This window comes from Haemaphysalis longicornis, unplaced genomic scaffold (assembly GCF_048455015.1).
Source record: "Haemaphysalis longicornis isolate Haplotype H1 unplaced genomic scaffold, Haemaphysalis longicornis Haplotype H1 scaffold_13, whole genome shotgun sequence".
NCBI lineage: Eukaryota > Metazoa > Arthropoda > Arachnida > Ixodida > Ixodidae > Haemaphysalis > Haemaphysalis longicornis.
In genome coordinates, this window is record NW_027526233.1 from 47434328 (window position 1) to 47452581 (window position 18254).

Below are 18254 nucleotides of genomic sequence, written 5' to 3' on the forward strand. Positions count from 1 at the left end.
GAGTCCGATTGTGTGCAGATACTTTCAGGTCAATGCTACTTCAAGCCGCAGCCTGTGTATCAAGGTTTAATTGACCTCTGTGAAGTTGAGGGGCATGAGCGAGCCAGAACCTTTGCTCGGGATCAGTCCTGGGGAGCTGTTCCTGTAAATTTTGTGGGTCAGACCAATGCAAGGGAGCAGCTTGTGCACGGGCTCTGTAGAGTATTGCGTTGCTATCTTGTCTTATGATGGGTGTAGCCAAAAGAGGGTATATCCTTTAGCAGGCACAAGGCAGCATTTCCTTCCCAGAAAATTAGTTGTAAAATTGTAATTACACTAGCTAGTTTCGAACAATTCTCGAGCAGGACTACCGAGTGTAACATGCACTTTATAATGCACTTTATAACATCACAGCCCAACAGCACGGCACAGCAGCACAGCACAACAAACAGCACAACACCATGCTGCAACTTTTCTGCTATGACCCCCAAGAGCACTGCCAGCTTTCAGGTCCGCAACCTCGTTAAACTCAGTTTCCCCTTGAGAACATGATTTTAGCGCTAAAGGCGACAGACACACTTTACTGGTGCTTGCATCTGTCAAACACCAGCAAACATAAGTTAATTTAAAATGATACGGGGTAAACTTGGAAGCTGGCACAACTCAGAGAGATGGGAGTGGCAACAAAAATCTGTCCACAGTACAGCCCCTGTTGCGGCATTTTTCAGCACGGCGACAGTTGTCACACCACTCTTGTTAACCTATATTCGAATCTCCTGATACTGTGGAGAGACGTGTTGCATCGGTGGCACACTGGAATTACCACTGTGTCGAACCATGGAGCCTGCAGGTTGCCATTCGAAGTATGCGAGTCTGCCGATGGAAATTTTTTTTGGCGACTGTTTCCTGCTGCTTCCTGCTGGCACAGCCATTCCATTCCACGCAGACAAACAAAATGCGCGCCGGCTGCATGCAACAGGAATGTTTGCGTTGTTGTGTCGGAAGCAGGTTTGCCAACGGGTACCATTTGGCTGCGCAGCAGCACCCAGTGTATGCTTAGATGCAGATACCTAGCGGGTCCGCCTTGATTGATTCCACAGAGGCAAAAGCAACGCTTTCTCAAGTTTCTCTGATGGTGCTTTTCAATGGCGTCAACTATGAATTGCCCTAAAGAAATAGACAGAGAAATATTTTATGGATTTGCGAGTAGAAGGCTGCTAGGGCTTCTACCCCGTGATAGTCGTTCTAAGTCCAATCGCACTGAAACCCACAAGCGCCGTCAAAGTCGCCCACCCCGGACTTCCACTACAGCCTTCACCATCGCTAGAGTTACATCTGCAGCTGAGCCCGGCAGATGGCCCGAGAGAACAAAGTGGTGCGTAGAGCCATTTTCGGTTAGAGCGCACGACGTCGTGCGTATAGCATTAACTCTTTTTTTTCTGGTGGACGTCGACGACGACGTGGGAAGTGGCGTGGGAATTGTTTTGGCTCGGCGACAGCGAGACGCGAGAAGATTACTCGAGGCCACCATCCTTCACATGACCAGTAAGTGTTCTTACCCTTAAATTATTCTAAATAGTGTCTGAGCGCTCTTTGGCCGTTTTATATCTGCTACTAACTGCAAAAGATAAGGAATGAATGTCGGCGTGCCGGCGGAGCCGTCGGAAGGCCTGGAGGTCCGCTTCACCGTATATGGCGCCAACGCAGAAGAAAATGGCTCGTATTAACCCCTTGCACATATTTCCACTTGACAGGCTCTATTCAGGACTGTGCTGGCTACAAGTTAGTCGGGTTAGGAATTCACCTGCATTGTGCGTGCCGGCGTCGAGTAGTCGCTGAGCCACATTTTCACGTACAGTCGGCAAAAGGCTTTAACTCGCAAACGGCGTGTTTCGGAGTGCGCGTGAGACACGTAGTGATAACGCCTGGTTTGAGATAGGTGCATACGAGGCCCGTACCAGCCAGATGGCTGTGTCCCTCCTCGCTGTGTCCGTCACCTTGGATTGCACGCCTTCTTTGACAGTAATGAGAGATATGTGCCTGCGCTTCCGCGCCGGGAAACAAACGCGGAGATTACCCGCCTTAGCGCGCGTTGTACGAGTTTTTTCATCTGCATTAGCCTTGGCGCACAGCTGTTTATTGCGTTACCGTTCCGCCAATAGCTGCATGAGTCCCGTGAGCGCCACTATCAGGTTGCTGGGCTCGGCTCTGCATGTCACTGCTGACGGGCTCACGCCACAATCTGGTCACTATAAAACACCGGCAACGATTTGTTTTCGGCAATTGTCGTTTGTTGTCTCGCATATAGGAAAAAACTGCTGTATAACTTGTTTAAGGTGCCACAAAAAAAAGCGTTGCGCGTAGTTAAACGCAGCCAACGCTGTACTGGCCGTGCAGGCAGCGCTTATCACGACGAAAGAAGGTACGGAAATCAAGGCGACGGGCACAGTGACAAGGGACAGAGCCATCGCGCTGATGTGGGTAGCGCATGCTCACACCCTACCGGTCTCAACCCAGGCGTTATCACTAAGTGTTTCATGCGCAGTCCAAGCCTTTAGCCGACTGTACGAGCTTTGAAATCGTGTTTTTCTGTGAAGGCCTTCTTGGTGGTAGCCACTACAGTAATGTGTTTCGTAAACGCTCTTATCGAACCTGACCCACATAAACGCCAAGGCGCTAGAACAGCCACGCTTTTAGGTGTGTTTATTAGGGGAAGTCAATATTTGTGTGAATACTTACATAACTATAATTAAACACGTGTAAAATGACACTTACGTGTGCTTGTTGCTCTAAATAGGTGAGTCATTTTGGTGAAAGAGGCTCGGAACAAGTTTGGTATGTTATCTCTTGACCTCTTATTGCAGGCAGACACAAAAACTGCGAAGGCAGAGAAAAGGTCAGCGAAGGTCGACATCATCCTTCGAGCTGCCGCAAGGCACCAAGACCCTGTGGCCGTTTTAAGGATTAGGGTCGTGCAATTGGAGGCTGAGATGCGGGGGCTGCGATCACTCAACATGAAGCGGCCGGAAAGTTCTTTTTTACCAGTGCGTAAACAATTCCCCTTCTGTGTGCATGGCTTCTTATCACTATTATGAGCTAAGCAACGTAGCAGATACTGCAGTTGCTATCATGCTTAGTTGGCTGCAAAGTCAATTCTAGCAAGGAAGGTTGCACTTCCTCAAACATGTGGCATTACCATCTGACGAACCTACACCCTGATTGAACGGGATCCTTTGTTTGGGTGATTGAAAACAAAACTGCCCTGCAGTATGACCTTGTCACGTGGCTTATATATGAGGATTTTGAGCTATTAGTTTATCAAGTTGCTAGCCGTCGCCTTCTTTGCAGGCACTGCATAAATTACTGCCCGTTGAAAGTGCTTTACCCGCTGTAAAGGATTTTGACCATGACATTGTTTGGAAGAGAAGGCCTAGTAAAATATTCATAAAACTAGTAAAAAAGCAGGTACTGACACTACTACTGAACGGTTCAAATTCCACGATATCATTTAGAATGTCTTTGTTGACGGCACTTTCAAGTGTTTCGCTGTTTTCATTTGCTGCCTCGGGAAGACCATAAACGATTAGATTCGACCGACGACTATGGTTTTCCAGTTGATGGATTTTAGTTTCTAGAACACCTATTGTTTTTTGCAACAAGGACAGCTGCTCCTGACAGGCATTTACCTTCATTTCAAGCCCAGATAGGGCATCAAGCTTCTTCTCAATATCTGATAGTCGCCTTTCTTTAATGTCTTTGACATCAACCGCTATGTCTGTTAACGTTTTGGCAATCCGTTCCAGATCCAAACCTGGGTTCGTCTCAATATCGCCACACAGTAACAATAACTTCCTCAGTACAGTTTCCGCGCGGCAAAACAAACACCTGAGCCATGGGCACGGCAGCACCAGCAAAAAAGGATCATCAGAGCGAACACAATTTTCATAATGCTTTCTTACACGTACAATGAACACGAACGAATTTCAGACGGTCCGCATGCTGGTACAGCCGCCATGCCCAATGGTCGAGATGACCGCTGGGCGCGAACTTATAGCCGCGATGAATGGTGCTGGTGCCGCCATCTGCCAGTGATCCATGGCGCATGCTGTCGTCGAGTGACGACTCAGGCCCTCCCAGGACGACGATGCTCGCAGTTCAGGCGCATGCCAAACAGAAGAATCGCAGTCATGCGCAGCAGGCGTCATTCCACAGCTTCCTGAGCACCCGGCACGAACTGGCGGTAGTAGGGTGATAATCTGTACTATGAACAGGAACGGATTACAGATGGTCCGCATGCTGGTACAGCCGCCGTGCCCAATGAAACAATGTGTACAACTAACAACAAGAAGCGCGTAAAAGTAGACTCAGAATATTCATTTTTATGCTCTTTCCTACACTTCACATCGAAACTAACAACGGCCGGGCCTATGACTTCAAGCCCGGGCCGGTCCGGGCCCGCCGATAATCGACTTCGGGCGGCCCGGTCCCGTGCAGTGCTTTAATACAGCTAGAACATGCATTTCTCTTAACGGTGCTGTTTGCCTGGTCAGCCAATTTTATCCAAGTTCTGCTGAGTTCTCAGAAAGGATAAAGCGCCAGGACATTTAAGGCTCACTCCAGCATACACATCTTTCTCCTTTGAGGTCCACAGCCTTCTTTGTTACACCCAGTGCCAGGTGACAGTTTCTGTGATGATGATTCACATTTTGATTTTAGGGATAGGTCTCAACAATCAAGGAAGCCCTTGTCGTATGCAAAAACAGTCAAGATTGGGAACGAAATTAAGAAAAGGGGTGTGTTGCAAGCTAATAGGTGACCCGTAAAAACTGCCAAGGCTTGTGGGTACATTGTCCGCTCCCTCCACTTCCGGTTCAAACGCTCTTCTGACCTCCCGTGCGCCAGTGACTTTCATGCACGTAGGTGCGTGTTGTTTCCACCGAAAAGAAATGCTTATGCATCGCGTATTCTCATAAATAACAATGATTAATTCTACTAGGGGCTTCTCTCAAAGGTGACTCAATCATGCTCTTACAAGCTAGGTAGTGTGTAACAAATTTATGAAGAGAAAAGGTTGCAGTGATTAGATTTCAACTTTCAGTGCATTAATCACCGCCCATTGCATTTTTCAGTTTCGGCACTATACAACCTCACCTGTGGCTGGGCAGTGTAGCTCATTTTCAGTTTGCTGAACTGCTTTCGTTGCTTAAAGGGGCCATGCAGACAAAATAGGTTTGTTTTATTTGAAAGAGTTGGGGTTTTTTGTAGTGCACCCAGCGCTTGTCCAGCAGCAGTGATTGCTTATTCACTGAGAAAGTAATCAATTTGGGTTAATTTTTTTTAAATTTGGGTTAAAATTCTGTGTTTTCGGGACGTCCGCAATAAAGTCATCAGCGCGCGTCATTTGGCACTGCGTCATTTGGCTCTGCAGCCTTGCTTGCCTTCAGTCCTCCCAGGTGGTGCTACCATACTCATTCACGTATCGTTGTCCGCCGTTGATTTATTTTTGACCATATTTGCACTTGGCTTGTTTTTGCTACTGTTGAAAGTAAGTATTTTGTGAAACATGGGGTATGCTCGGCCAACAGGGTTACGTAAGATAACTCCAAAGAGGCGGACTGCTCCTCAGCTACAACAAGCATAGTGTGCCCAACAGCAGTGCTCATCGGTATTTCTATGCTTATGTCTATTTTGTAACTTTCAGTGTTCCTCGTACCATCTGTAGTGCTGTAAAATGAATATGCATTACATTTATGCGGAAATAGCTCATTTCAAAAGCTTGCAAGCCGTACATAATTTGTGTTTGCTTTTGCCGGCCTCAGCCAATTGCAGAGCTGGGCACTTGGGACATCTAGGTTCTGTTGAGGGAAATGAGCGAGTGGGTTGCATGGTCATTTCCTTTCTTCCTAATTATATAGCATATTTGTGTTAAATGCACATTAAAAATGGTGTCACTATGATTCTAACGTGGCAATCTTTCGAATGAACCAAACTCGTGTTGCGTCTGCATGGCCCCTTTAGCTTAAAGTTTCACAAGCGGGCGTATACTTTTGGAGGGAGCTTTTATGAGTGTAATGTTATGCTCTGCAGTAATTTAAATGTTAAAAGCACCACTTTTTCATCATGGGGAGCATTCTTTTTACTGTGAAGCAGTCTGTGTCTCAACCCCCTCCCCCCGCGGTTTCTTTCCAGTGAAGCCATTGTATGAGTGCCGCTTGCTCTTGTGTTTTTTACTAAGCACACACACATAAGTGGTTGCCGATTTACGCGTGCACATGCGGGGACCGGAGGAAGGAGGGGGGGTCGTGCATGCACAACTATAGGTTTCACACCCTCTTACATGTGGAGTCTTACACACGGACGTCGAACAGCCAAATGCGACCTGTCTGGTGTCTTCACTGGTCGAGCAAATTGGGTTGTGTGCTACACACACAGTAATGGAAACGGACAGCCCCATGTTTGTTTGCTAGAATAAAGCTCGAGTTCGTCCAAGGTTAATTCAGTAAAACGACTAGTAAGTATGCTGCCTTGCAAATTATAAACAAACATGGTTTGTTTCGTGCACTTCGTCGGCTGCGCCCGGCTTCGCAGCTCATCAATGTGGAGCCATTGTGTTTAGTTGTATGAAACGGCAGAGGTTAAGGACACAGTATTGGCAGTGTAATTTTCAGTCTTTTTACGTTCTTTGCCATTTCCCTGCACATTACATGTATTGTTTTCTTCTATCGATGCAAATCCCTTCTGGGGCTGCGAACCAGGGTACATGCACAAGCGACACATGCTGCTAGCGAGATATCTAGCACGAGGCCCCGTGGATCTGCACTAATAAGAAGGTGCATGTTTACCAATTTGGTTGCTGCAAACCTAGCCCAGTGTCTCTACTCTTTTAAAGGGACCCTGAAGCACTTACCATCGACTACTCGGAATGTAGTTTGGGGTAAAGTCTATTGCCATAGAAATCTCCTCTCCAAGAATTATGAAAAGCCCTTTACTGTCACCGAAACGATGCACGATCAGAAATCGCTCATAGTTGTTCTCTCTCAACTCGAGTGCGGACAACGCGACAAAAGCTGTGCGCTCTCTCCTGGCGACGGGGGTGGCTAGCGGCGTTCTCTCTGGCGACCTTCGATATATCATAGGCTGGGGAGTATTCTCCGAAACGCGGGGGGTGGGTCAATTTCTGGTTTGGTGCCCCAAAAAAGCAGACACAGCCATGCCTGCTTGCAAGCGCGCGCTTAGGCTGGTAGGGCGTTTTCAAAGCAATAAACATGTGTTGTCGAGTGGTCTTGTTGAAAGGGGAGTATTGAGTTTTCCACTCAAACTCCGTGCGCACTCAACAAAAGAAACACAAAACTGCGCGTGCAGGTTTAGGCATAGAAGACATTGGTACGCTGCACCGATGACAGCGAATCCTAAGAGGAACTGTGAGAAATACGTTGCAAAGTTCACCAGCGAGAGCCAATTAAACAGCCATGGCCACAATGACGCCGTTGAGGCCATGCCAAGGGTGCATAATGAGCAAAATTGAAGAGCGCGGCTGGTTTTTCCGCGTCTTTAACAATGATTTGCCTGCTCACCGCTTCACATGGACTTGTAATATTTGGCTCCGGTATTCCTGGCAGTGTAATCTAAACATCGTATAGGTTTACTGGCACTGTCAAAGAATGTGGCAGGGTCGTTTTAATCCAAAATGGTCACTTACTAAAATAGAGGCATTTTTGATTGTCTGCATTGATAGTTTGATTGTTGACATTGACACAGCAATTATGCGCCTCGACCGAGAAGACTGCAGTTCGCGCTGCGTGCAAATTTTTCATCACGGAGTATCGGATTTTTTTTGGTATTTGTTTGTACTTTGCTGAAATTTTATCGTTGCTTAGCTTCACTTAGATTTATGAGCTGGCTTATACTCTTTGGGGGAAGTTTTATGAGTATGCTGTCACTCTCTGAAGTAATTTACTTATCGTTACCGCTTGAAAATTCACCGATTTTTCGGGGTAAACAACTTTTTTTATGAAAAAATATTGGGTTAGGCACTAAGTACAGGAACACAAAATGCACAATATTTATTTCTTTTCAAATGCCACCAGTTTTTAAATGTTTGCACACATCATAGTTGCAAAAAAATATCGACAGAAAAATTTTTGTCAAGTTTTCAAAGAAAATGATAAAAAAATGAGTTGTGTACAACAAACCGCAGACAGTAGAAAAAATTTCGGATATACATTTTGTAGGCAACATTCCAAAAACGCGTCGTACAAAAAATGCTGGCTTGCGTGGAAAAGTTTGCAGAGACAAAAAAAAATGTTAGCACGCGTGGTGCCCGTGCCATGCGGTGAAGCCCAACCTGCGTTTCAAAATTGGCAATTTGGGGTGGCTCCCTGCAAGAAATCTGGCGATTTGACATTACCACAGCTCCAATATGTCCCCATGTGACGTAAAAACATTTTGTCAGTGACTGACTTTGCATTTACAGCAAGCACAGTATTCGGGACAAGCACGTGATGCGGAAAAACATGCATGGAGTTGAAAACGAAACTCCGTGGTTGATGCTTGTTGACGTTCACTGTCAGTCATCTCTAAAAACATAACCTTGTGGTTTATTATCATCTTCTGACTCGCAATTGTAGCCTTGCTTACATGAATGCTGTGCAATGCGCTAGTCATGCCCCGCAAACGTTGCCCAAGTAGCTGGTGGGCGATAATAAATATCAACACTACGAGCCTCCTGCATTGCAGCGCACCTAACATTTTTGAAATTAAAAAGTGCAAAACGTATTGGAAACTCGATCCAAATAGACATTTCAACTAAGGAGCAACACTAGACCTCCGGAGATACCTTTGTATGGAAACGAAACTGGCAGGCGGAAAGCTGGCGGTGTGTAACGCCGGTTGAAGTGCTCTCCTCGTCGAAACTGATATCTGGTGACTGGGTGTTATTTTTTTACTTGCAGCGGAAGTTCTTATTGCAGAGAACGGGTTGACGAGGGGTGAAATAAGAAGTGGCATGCTTTTATTTTTAGGTTGTGTAGCTGACGTTCAAGGCGCCATAGCAGGTAGGCTTGAAGTTGAGTGACTGCATAGTAACGCCAAATATGAATTTCGCGATGCAGAAACAAAACCGAAACTGTGGTTAACTGTTTGAATGGTCCTGTGGTAAGTAGAACTACAACACAACTTAGTACAATGTGGGCAAAGACAATAAGACTGCCTTAAATCGTGAAGTCTCTTTGCAGACAGGAACTGCTTGATATTTTCAGCAGATTTCAGGGGTTATTACTGTGTGATGGCAAACCCGACGTTTAAAAATTATCTTCCGACTCAGCCTTCATGCCCTGATAATAAAAACCAAACGCTGATGCAGAGTAACTGGGGTTGGCATGCATTGTTCTTTAGCAGCAGTGACGCGCAAAGACCACTCCCCTTTCTGCACCCACGTGATGCAAATGCATGTAAAAATCGCGTTTGTGTTGAAAAATCAACACAAAACTGATTTTAAAAGGGCATTCTCTGAACTAAGTCCAAATGGCTTTACTTGTTCCAGAAATGCCAAGAACGCTATGAAAAGGGGCTTGCAAGGTTTTGAAATTGAGCGGTTTTGAATAGGCACAGTAATGTGAAACTTTATCAGACCACTGATTGCTCAGCATGCGGAGACGTGTTTAGTTTTATAAAAAGGCACAGTTTAAGAACACAGTATTAGCAGTATGATTTTCAGTCTTTCTGTGATGCTTGTCATTGTTTTGCATCAATCTTTTTGTTTTTTGGTTCTGTCGATGCAGGTTCCTTCTGGCATTACCTCCAGGTGAAGGTCTGTGAGCGTGCCGAAATGCACAACGGCCACAAGCTGCTGGCTAGATATCTCGCACAGAAGTACTCTGATCTGCATCGATAAGGAGGTACGTGGGCTTTTTTGCCAATTTGGCTGGTACGAACGCCAGAGCCAGTGTCTCTACCGTTTTCATCCTAAACAGTCATTGAGGAAATTGTGGCATTTTTAATGGTGAATGTACTTTGCAATGTCATTTTTGCGCTTCATGGGGTGTGCATTAACAGTTCTTTGGGGGCTTTCTGCCGCTACAATTATTTAGTGGCAGCTTCTAGCTATTGGTGGTTTTTCACTGGGAATTTGGTGTATTTACTCAAAGGTTTTTTCAGCTTCAGACAACTTTGCAGCTGTAGAATGGCACGGATAGTCCATAATGCTTGTAGTTAGGGACAGTGCACTTCTGGCCTTCGACAAGCCGATTTTAATGGTACTTGTACTTGTTTTTTCCAGCCTGGAGCTGCGTGTGCATGAAGAAAACTAAAATAAAATTTCTGTATTCTCTTCAGTTTGTGCATGCGCTCATGTCATATTTGGGCTGTCCTAACTGTTTACGAGCAGTGGACAGCCCAAATACAGTGCATGGCTGGATTTAAAAATAGTGATATTTGCTGCAACAGAATTGTTATGAATGCATTGTGCGATAGGTCAGGACTGCAAGACGTCAAGAATACATAACGCAGCATCAGGACTGCGACAAGACACGCATGATTCTAACAGTACAGCATCAGAACTGTGACATACTACAGGATTACTACAGGACTATGACGTACTACAGGATCACTACAGGACCCCGACACACGATAAAACAAAATTGCTACAGGAGCACAACACAGGGCAAATGTCAGAATGATGACAGGACAATACGAGTGTACGACACGCAAAAATACGACACAAAAATTTTCCTGTTGTGATTTTCGACTGGGTCATGTCGCCCCAATTACGGTGAACGCTGAAGTCTTTCTCCTTCAGAGCAAGCGTTGCAATGATAACGGCGAACGCTAGAGGTTTTTTGTGAATCTTGTCCAAACTCACTAAGTAGGTATGCTCACAGTCGGTATCCAAACTACCTAAGTAGGTATGCTTGGTTGGGCGGTCGCCGTGAGGCACGCACACGCGAGCGCTTGGCATTTTCCTGGTTTTTTTAAGTGCTCGGGAGTTGCCGCAATCTTGGCCGATCTCCTCCAGAAAGGCTTGGCTTGACAATCTTGTGCAGGGGATACTGGACGGTCGTCGCATGGGGCCCACGAACGAGCGCAAAAGATGTTCATGATTTTGTTAACTTGTGGGAGATGGCCGTGAGGCGCGCTCTGAATGGCACGCGCTCGGCAATTTCTTTGTAGTTTTAACGGCGGACGCGAAGGATTACAACTTTCTAAACAGTTTCGTTGTTAAAAATCACGGTACTCACTATCGTACCCAAATCCGCTGTTCTTGCATATTCGGTTCCTTTTCGTCACCGTTTTTTTGACAAGACGCTTGGAACCCATACAGCCACCCGCAAAGCACCCAGTTGAACTTATTTAGCTTCCCTACATTTTCGTTTTTATTCCCTGCAACTTCAAAAAATCACACCATTATTACAGTCTGCCTCGATGCAGAGACATCTGCTGTTTCCACATAATCGTGGTTTCCTTTCTAGACTCTCTTAGCGCAAATTGAAGGTCTCTTGCACCGTCATTTCCGACATGTCCTCAAGACGCCACATAATGGGATCAACACGTACCATATCTGCGTACCTTTGAACGGAGATAACTGCGTCTTCAAAAAAACTGCTTATGCTGCGAGCGTCTGACGTTACACAAATGAAACAAAATACTGTTAAGCTATACGGAAGCAATCCATAATACTTGTGTCTCGAGGCCCGGAAGGTAAAACAAAAACTTCCAAGAATCAAAATACTTGCCCAAGTGTACATGTATATTATCATCGACCCATATCATTATGGCTTCCAGACGGCTTCAGGTGTTTTAGTACCGGCTGAGCATTGCTGCGTCTTCATCACAGAGGTGGAAAAAAGAGCAATACGTCATTGTCAATGGGGTCGCAAAAGCGCACTATCGACGTTCCAGACAGCATTCACCGACATTTTCTCCAGGTCGTGAACAGACATGGATGCTACTGTTTGTAGGGTCACTAAACCTGACTACACACGTTATAGGCGGACATTCAAAACTCTGTGGCACGCCAAACGCCACTTTATTGCCGCGGCCAGCTCCACATGGCCAACTCCACAACGCGGCGTCGATGCCATCGGCAACTCAGTTTAATGCAGATACCACTGCTGCCATATTCTCATTGGTCGGAATTTTCCACTGAAAGACACAAATTTGGTAAAGTAAACTAAAGTCTGGTTCACAGACAATAACAGCGCCTAAACGGGATGCAAGAAAAATTGACAAGACAAGGCGCTGACTAGCAACAACATGGTTACGGGAAGGAAGTACAGCGAGATCTTCCTCAGAAAAACATGACTAGCCATTCGTGGAGTGCAAGTCAGGCGTCGTTTACGACATTCCGTTGCCGTGCGGAAGGTCCTACACGGGTCAAGCAGGACGTTGTTTGAATGCCCGGCTGCGGGAACATGCAGCTATCTCGCCGTATATTACGTCAAGTGCAAGTGCACACCCAAATTCGGCAAGGCACGTGTGCTTCGAAGATACAAAGATCAGTGCGCCAGAGAGATCTTCGAGGCGCACGTCATCCACACGCGAAAGGATTCATCCGTCAGCAAGCCATCTATTGTTTTGTTACAAAAGGAGCACGATTATCTTAACCGATGACAACTTTCTTCGCGCGTGCCTATGTATGTGAATGTGAGTTCTTCACAATCTACCTTTTCTGTTCCTTCTTTCTGCGTTTTCTTTCTCCGGCGATGACAACTTTCTTCGCGCGCGCCTATGTATGTGAATGTGAGTTCTTCACAATCTATCTTTTCTGTTCCTTCTCTCTGCGTTTTCCTTCTCCGAGGGTATATATTTAGTTACAATGAAACAAACCATGTTGTTGCTGGTCAGCACCTTGTCTTGTCAATCTTTCTTGCGTCCCGTTTAAGCGCTGTTATTGTCTGTCAAGTATGCACCAACAAGCCCAAACCACCACGCTTTTTCAGTAAAATCTGGTACTGGAAATCACATCGTCTTCCCAAAAGTCTTGCGAATTGCGTTTTTTTTTTGTTCTAAACTATATCAAAGAATAATAATGCTCGAGTTAAACCTGAAACCGAATATCAAAACATGCTTTTGCATGATCCCTTAAGTAAAAACACCTGTCACGGTGCTTTCCATTGCGTTATATTTCATTTGCTAATAATATAATGCGTGGCAAATGCTCTGACAGTGACCCCAAGGCGGCGTCACTGAGATGAGGCGGCAATCGCAGAACTGGTGGATTAGAAAAAGAGCAAGGGGGGGGGGAAGGGGGCGCCCGCTTATACTCCAAGACAACCTTATAGCGGTATCGATTAAGGTCACCTTTCGTACCTGTTAAGATCGAGGCGTTGCATCGAGTGGTTGCGAAGGCTGGCCGGCGAGGTTTCTTTTTGTTTGTTTGTTTTGATTATGAGCGCCGGGTGTTGCAGCATCCTTTCGAGTGCCGTTTTTTTGTTTGCTCTTCTCTCGTGGTCAGGGGCCACGGACCCCGCTCAATGCTTCGGCAGCGGAAAGGAACCGTTTGCCGCGAATTCTCAGAAGCAGGAGAGGGGCGAGGCCGTGTGGTGCATTGCTCGCACCGGGTGCGTCGGGAGTCAAGTTCGGGCGCTGACTGGAAGGGGCCGGTTGTAAATCGCTGGGAAAACTCGACGACGCAAACACGCGAAATGTAAAGTGGCGGCGGCCACATTCGTTAAACAAATTACGAGACTGTGCCGGTCTGTTTTGAAATGGGGAATCCGGGGAATGACCGGAAGCAGCTGCACGTGGCCGCTGGGAAGTGGGGATGAAGCAATGGCGGCGATCTCCCGTAAACAAACTGCACCAGCATGACACAGATGTGGATTGGAACGACGGTTCGGGATTTATTGCTTTTAGTGATGTGAGGCTACTCCTAAATCAGTGCAACAACGCGTCAGACGTGGGTATATTTGTTGTTTTTTAATGTCACGGCTTCCGGTGCGAATCCTTCCGAGTATTGACGTCTAGTTTGCGTGGGAATCCGAAAGGAGTTTGGGACAAGGGGTGGGCCAATTTCCTAATTATGAGCTCCGCCTGTCGGTGGCTCTGCGCCCTATAAACGGCCAGAACTGCTATTATGTGTCCCCCTCTCTTTCTTGGGTTCCGGCCTCTTTGTGGGCGCGTTTTTATCAAAACGGGTTTTTCTCTTGGTATTCAGGACTGCTGAGCGGACAACGAGGAGCCCGCTAGCTAACTTATCATGCGTTGTAAACTGCAGTTGTAAATAAATTGTAAATAGTCGTGTGGTAAACCGTCGTCGGCTATGTGCCTGTGATCATCGAGCCTTCTTCAATATCTTTCATCCATTGACTGATCCTCTGCTGGCGTCCAGACTAGCGGGAACCTCAACTGTACCACCCAGTTATCCTAAACGCGAAGGTTTCTCCAAAAAAACCTGAGTCCAAATAAAAGTCCACAAACTAAACTGCTTCGACCGTATCAAAATAGCTCATTTTAATACACGTCGGTTTCACAACCACAGGGAAGCATTTTCGATTCCGACCAGGATAACTCTTTTTCGACAGGTGCTTGATGTGCCTTCGCATGTCATCTTCATACTTTTGTGAAACGATTTCTGTAATATTGGATTTCATGCAGTGCGTTACCTAGCGACATCAAACACCACCATTGAGACATTGAAACCACTTTAAGAAGGTTACATTCGGTTTTACCACGCCAATCGTGAAATATCAGGCGAAAGCTCGGTTTTTTGAACAGAACTATCTATTTTCTGCAACCAAATGAGTCATAGAAAGGTCGTTGCATGGCTGGTCGCTGATGATACAAATCAGCTGCGGCGCGACACGACGGGCTGCAGTTCTCGCGTTTTCTCGGAGCAATTGCGAGCAGCGCAACCTCCTCCTTCAATCCAGCCGGACCCGAGAAGGCCGGAGCAGCCCACAAGAAAACTCTGTCGGCTTCGCGTGACACAGCGAAAAATACGCTGATCTTATTGGAGCTGTTACTGTGGCCATCTTCAGCTCTCAAAGCTGAGCTTCACGTGGTCTACACGGACGTCGTCTTCTGCAATAGAGACACGGCATTCCTAGTAGCCTTCGACCAGGCAGAAGACCTTCAAGGTTGCCTGGCACTCAAGAATGATGAAGCAGAGACTGACACACTCCTACTAGCCATAAGGTGGGGAAAATTCGCAAAAAAAACTATTGTAGGGCGCTATGTCTGGGCGAGAGAAAAGACCCTCAGGCATGACGACTGTTTGTCGCAAGGCAAAGCATATTCTATTTTTTAGCACTCCGCGAGACCCCGTGTCCTTGTGCGCGCGCGGCCGCGCAGCCTGTCACGCCATGTCGCTCGGGCTGCTGCGCAAGGTGCCGCGCTCGATCCAGCGATGTCGCTCGAAATACTGCTACAGGGCTCCCCCCAAGAAAGGACCGGAAGCGATATGAGCGAAAAAGTTATTCAAAAGACCAGTGGACACATTGAGGTGGTATTGTTAAAGGGGGCAGAGCAGGTTCCAACGAAGTGACTTTGGGCGGCTTGAAGTACGCGGGTTTCAGGCATTTAATTGCGATGGTACCTCGGGAGCCGTTGTGGCCAGTACGAATGTCGACGTGTGGCGGTGTACGACAGGGTACGAACCAATGTAATGAGGCCGCAGTTGCTCTCGGGCAGGTCCGTAAAGCACAAAAACATGTGTCGCAGTGACGGGTTGTGAAGACTCGTCGAACAAGTCCTCTGGTAAACGCACGCGATGTACAATAGACGAACTCATCCGACATGCATGAGAGGTCCACTTTGTACGCACACCGGATTCTATGGAGCGTCAGAGGTAGTCGGACCAACTCGGTTGGCCACGCGTGTGCTGTGAGTGAAGCCTTGAGGTGTTGATGAAAACGCTCCATGAGACCGTTCGAGTGCGGGTGATACGCAGCTGTTCGCAGACGAGTGGTTCTGAGAAGACGCAGTAGTTCGATGAACAAGGACGACTCGAACTGCCAGAAGCGATCGGTGGCAACAGTAGAAGGGCATCCACAGCGTGACACCGAGGTAGATACAAAAAGGGACTTTACGGCGAAGGCCGTGATGTCGGGAAGAGGGCAGGCTTTGGGCTTACAGGTGAACCGGTCAATGCAGGTCAGGATGTACCGGTAACCTTGGCAAGGGGGTAGGGGGCAAACGAGGTCAATCTGAACGACAAACACATTCATCGGGCCTGAGGAATGGCTTAGCCGGGAGAGTGGTATGTCGTTGGACTTTTGAACGCTTTCCCGGCGTGCAGGCTCGTAACCAGTCTCGAATCTCAGCGTTGATACGTGGTCAAACGTAGCGGAACGCAATGAGTCTGAGATGCCCGAAGGCTGGGGTGAGCCATGTTGTGGATGGCGTCAAACAAGCGTTGATGATGTGAATCAGGAAGGAAGAGTCTAGGAACACCTGTGGGCGCGCGGCAGGTGATAGACACACCACGAAATGATGCGTCCTCACATTTGTGAGTCGTAGCTACTGCAGGCAGATGGGAACGCTCGATGTCGTTCGCTTGCATCGCAGCCAGTTTGTGGACGTCAAACGGGTCGGTAGGTGCTTCCTGCGTTTTAGGTGAAATGGCATTTACACCGTCCATGCAACTCAGAGTGTCTGCGGGGGAGTGCCCACACCACTGACGAGCTGGATGTTGTACGTGATCTCCGAGAGGTCTGCTAGTTGGCCTACCTCTCGTGGATTATAGAAGGTGTCAGGAAGGTTTAGCGCGAACGTGAGCGGCTTGTGATCGTTGAAGATCCTGAACTTACGTCCTTCAAGGTGGTATTTGAAGTGACGAACAGCGAGGTACACGGCTAGCAGTTCGCGGCCGAAAACGTTATATCGTGTGTGAGGCGGAGTTATGCGCTTGGAGAAAAACGGTAGCGGCTACGGTGTACCCTTAACTCACTGCTCAAGGACAGTTCCGACTGGTGAACTTGACGTGTTGGTCATCGAGTACCACCGGAAAACACGGATTCGGGTTAGCCAGTAGAGTAGGCGAAGATGTTTCAGATGCCCTTCCAGGAATGTGCTGGCCCCCAGATTATCGTCAACATAGGCGTAGAAGAACGGCAGCCCTTGTGTTACGGCATGAATGAAACGATGGAATGTTTGTGCAGCGTTGCGGAGTCCAAACGCCATGCGCAGAAATTGGAACAGGCCGAATGGGGTTGTGAGGGCAGCTTTGTGGATGCCTTCTGCCACGGAGATCTGGTGATAAGAACGAACTGTCTTTTTTGGAGGAAGCGGTGGACCCGTGCAGAGTGGAGGTGAAATGTCGCGTAACGGATAGCGGTCAGGAACTGTTTTGGTGTTAAAGTCCGGTAATCTGCGCAAAGGTGCCAGTCAGAAGTTTTCTTTGGCACCATGTGCATTGGTGATACGGGGTTACTGGAAGAGTGAGGGATAATGCCAGTTCCATGATATGTTCAAACTACGCACGGGTTACTGATATTGTAAGGCGCGAGTTTCTGTGGTCGAAAGAAGCCGGGAGGGCAAGTGGTGCATGACAATGTAATGACGAACGTCGTGACGAACAGGCTAAGTCCAGGCAGGTGGCGGTGTCACGGTTGGGAAGTCACGTAGCAGGGTGGGGAACGGTTCATTAGCAATTCTAGCGCAGGACGGGGCTACATTAGGAACTGCCTCCGCTGACACTTCTTGCACTATGAGGAGTGTTGTAGAATGAAGTAGTCGCTTCCGATTTAGGTCGACAAAGCTTTTACGATGAAGTTGGACCTGAGGATGGTGGTCTGAACATCGGCAACAAGAAAAAGGAGATAGCACAGCTGTCAGAGCACCGGGATGCTACGCTGCAAACCTGGGTACAAATCCCGTCGAGTCCCAGACACGTTCCTTATTTATTTACTCTTTACTACGGCGGCCGTTTGCTTGACCGGACAACAGTGGCTCTAGTTTGAAGAATATGAAGGCAAAGTCTCCGCCGTGAAAAAAGAAAGCAAAGCAAAAGAAAACAAAGACAAAACCATAGACTAAAAGAAGTCCTAAACAAAATTGGCGATTCAAAGACGATGCACGCCAGTAGTGCGCGTGTAATCATTCATACAAGCTTGTGTCCTAAAAATGCGAAGTAAGATTTCCTATCATTTTTCAGAACTGTGGAGAAGAACGCCTGTGACACAAAATCGTGCGCGCTGTGATCGGAAGCTCTCGAGCCGCTGCAGTGCGATTCACAGTTGCTGCCTCTGTGTTCCAATCCGACCACAGAGGCAAAAAGGGTTTTCTTTTGGCACACACATCCCAATGCCGTTGTTGAATGTCGCTCTTACTGTGCCGTT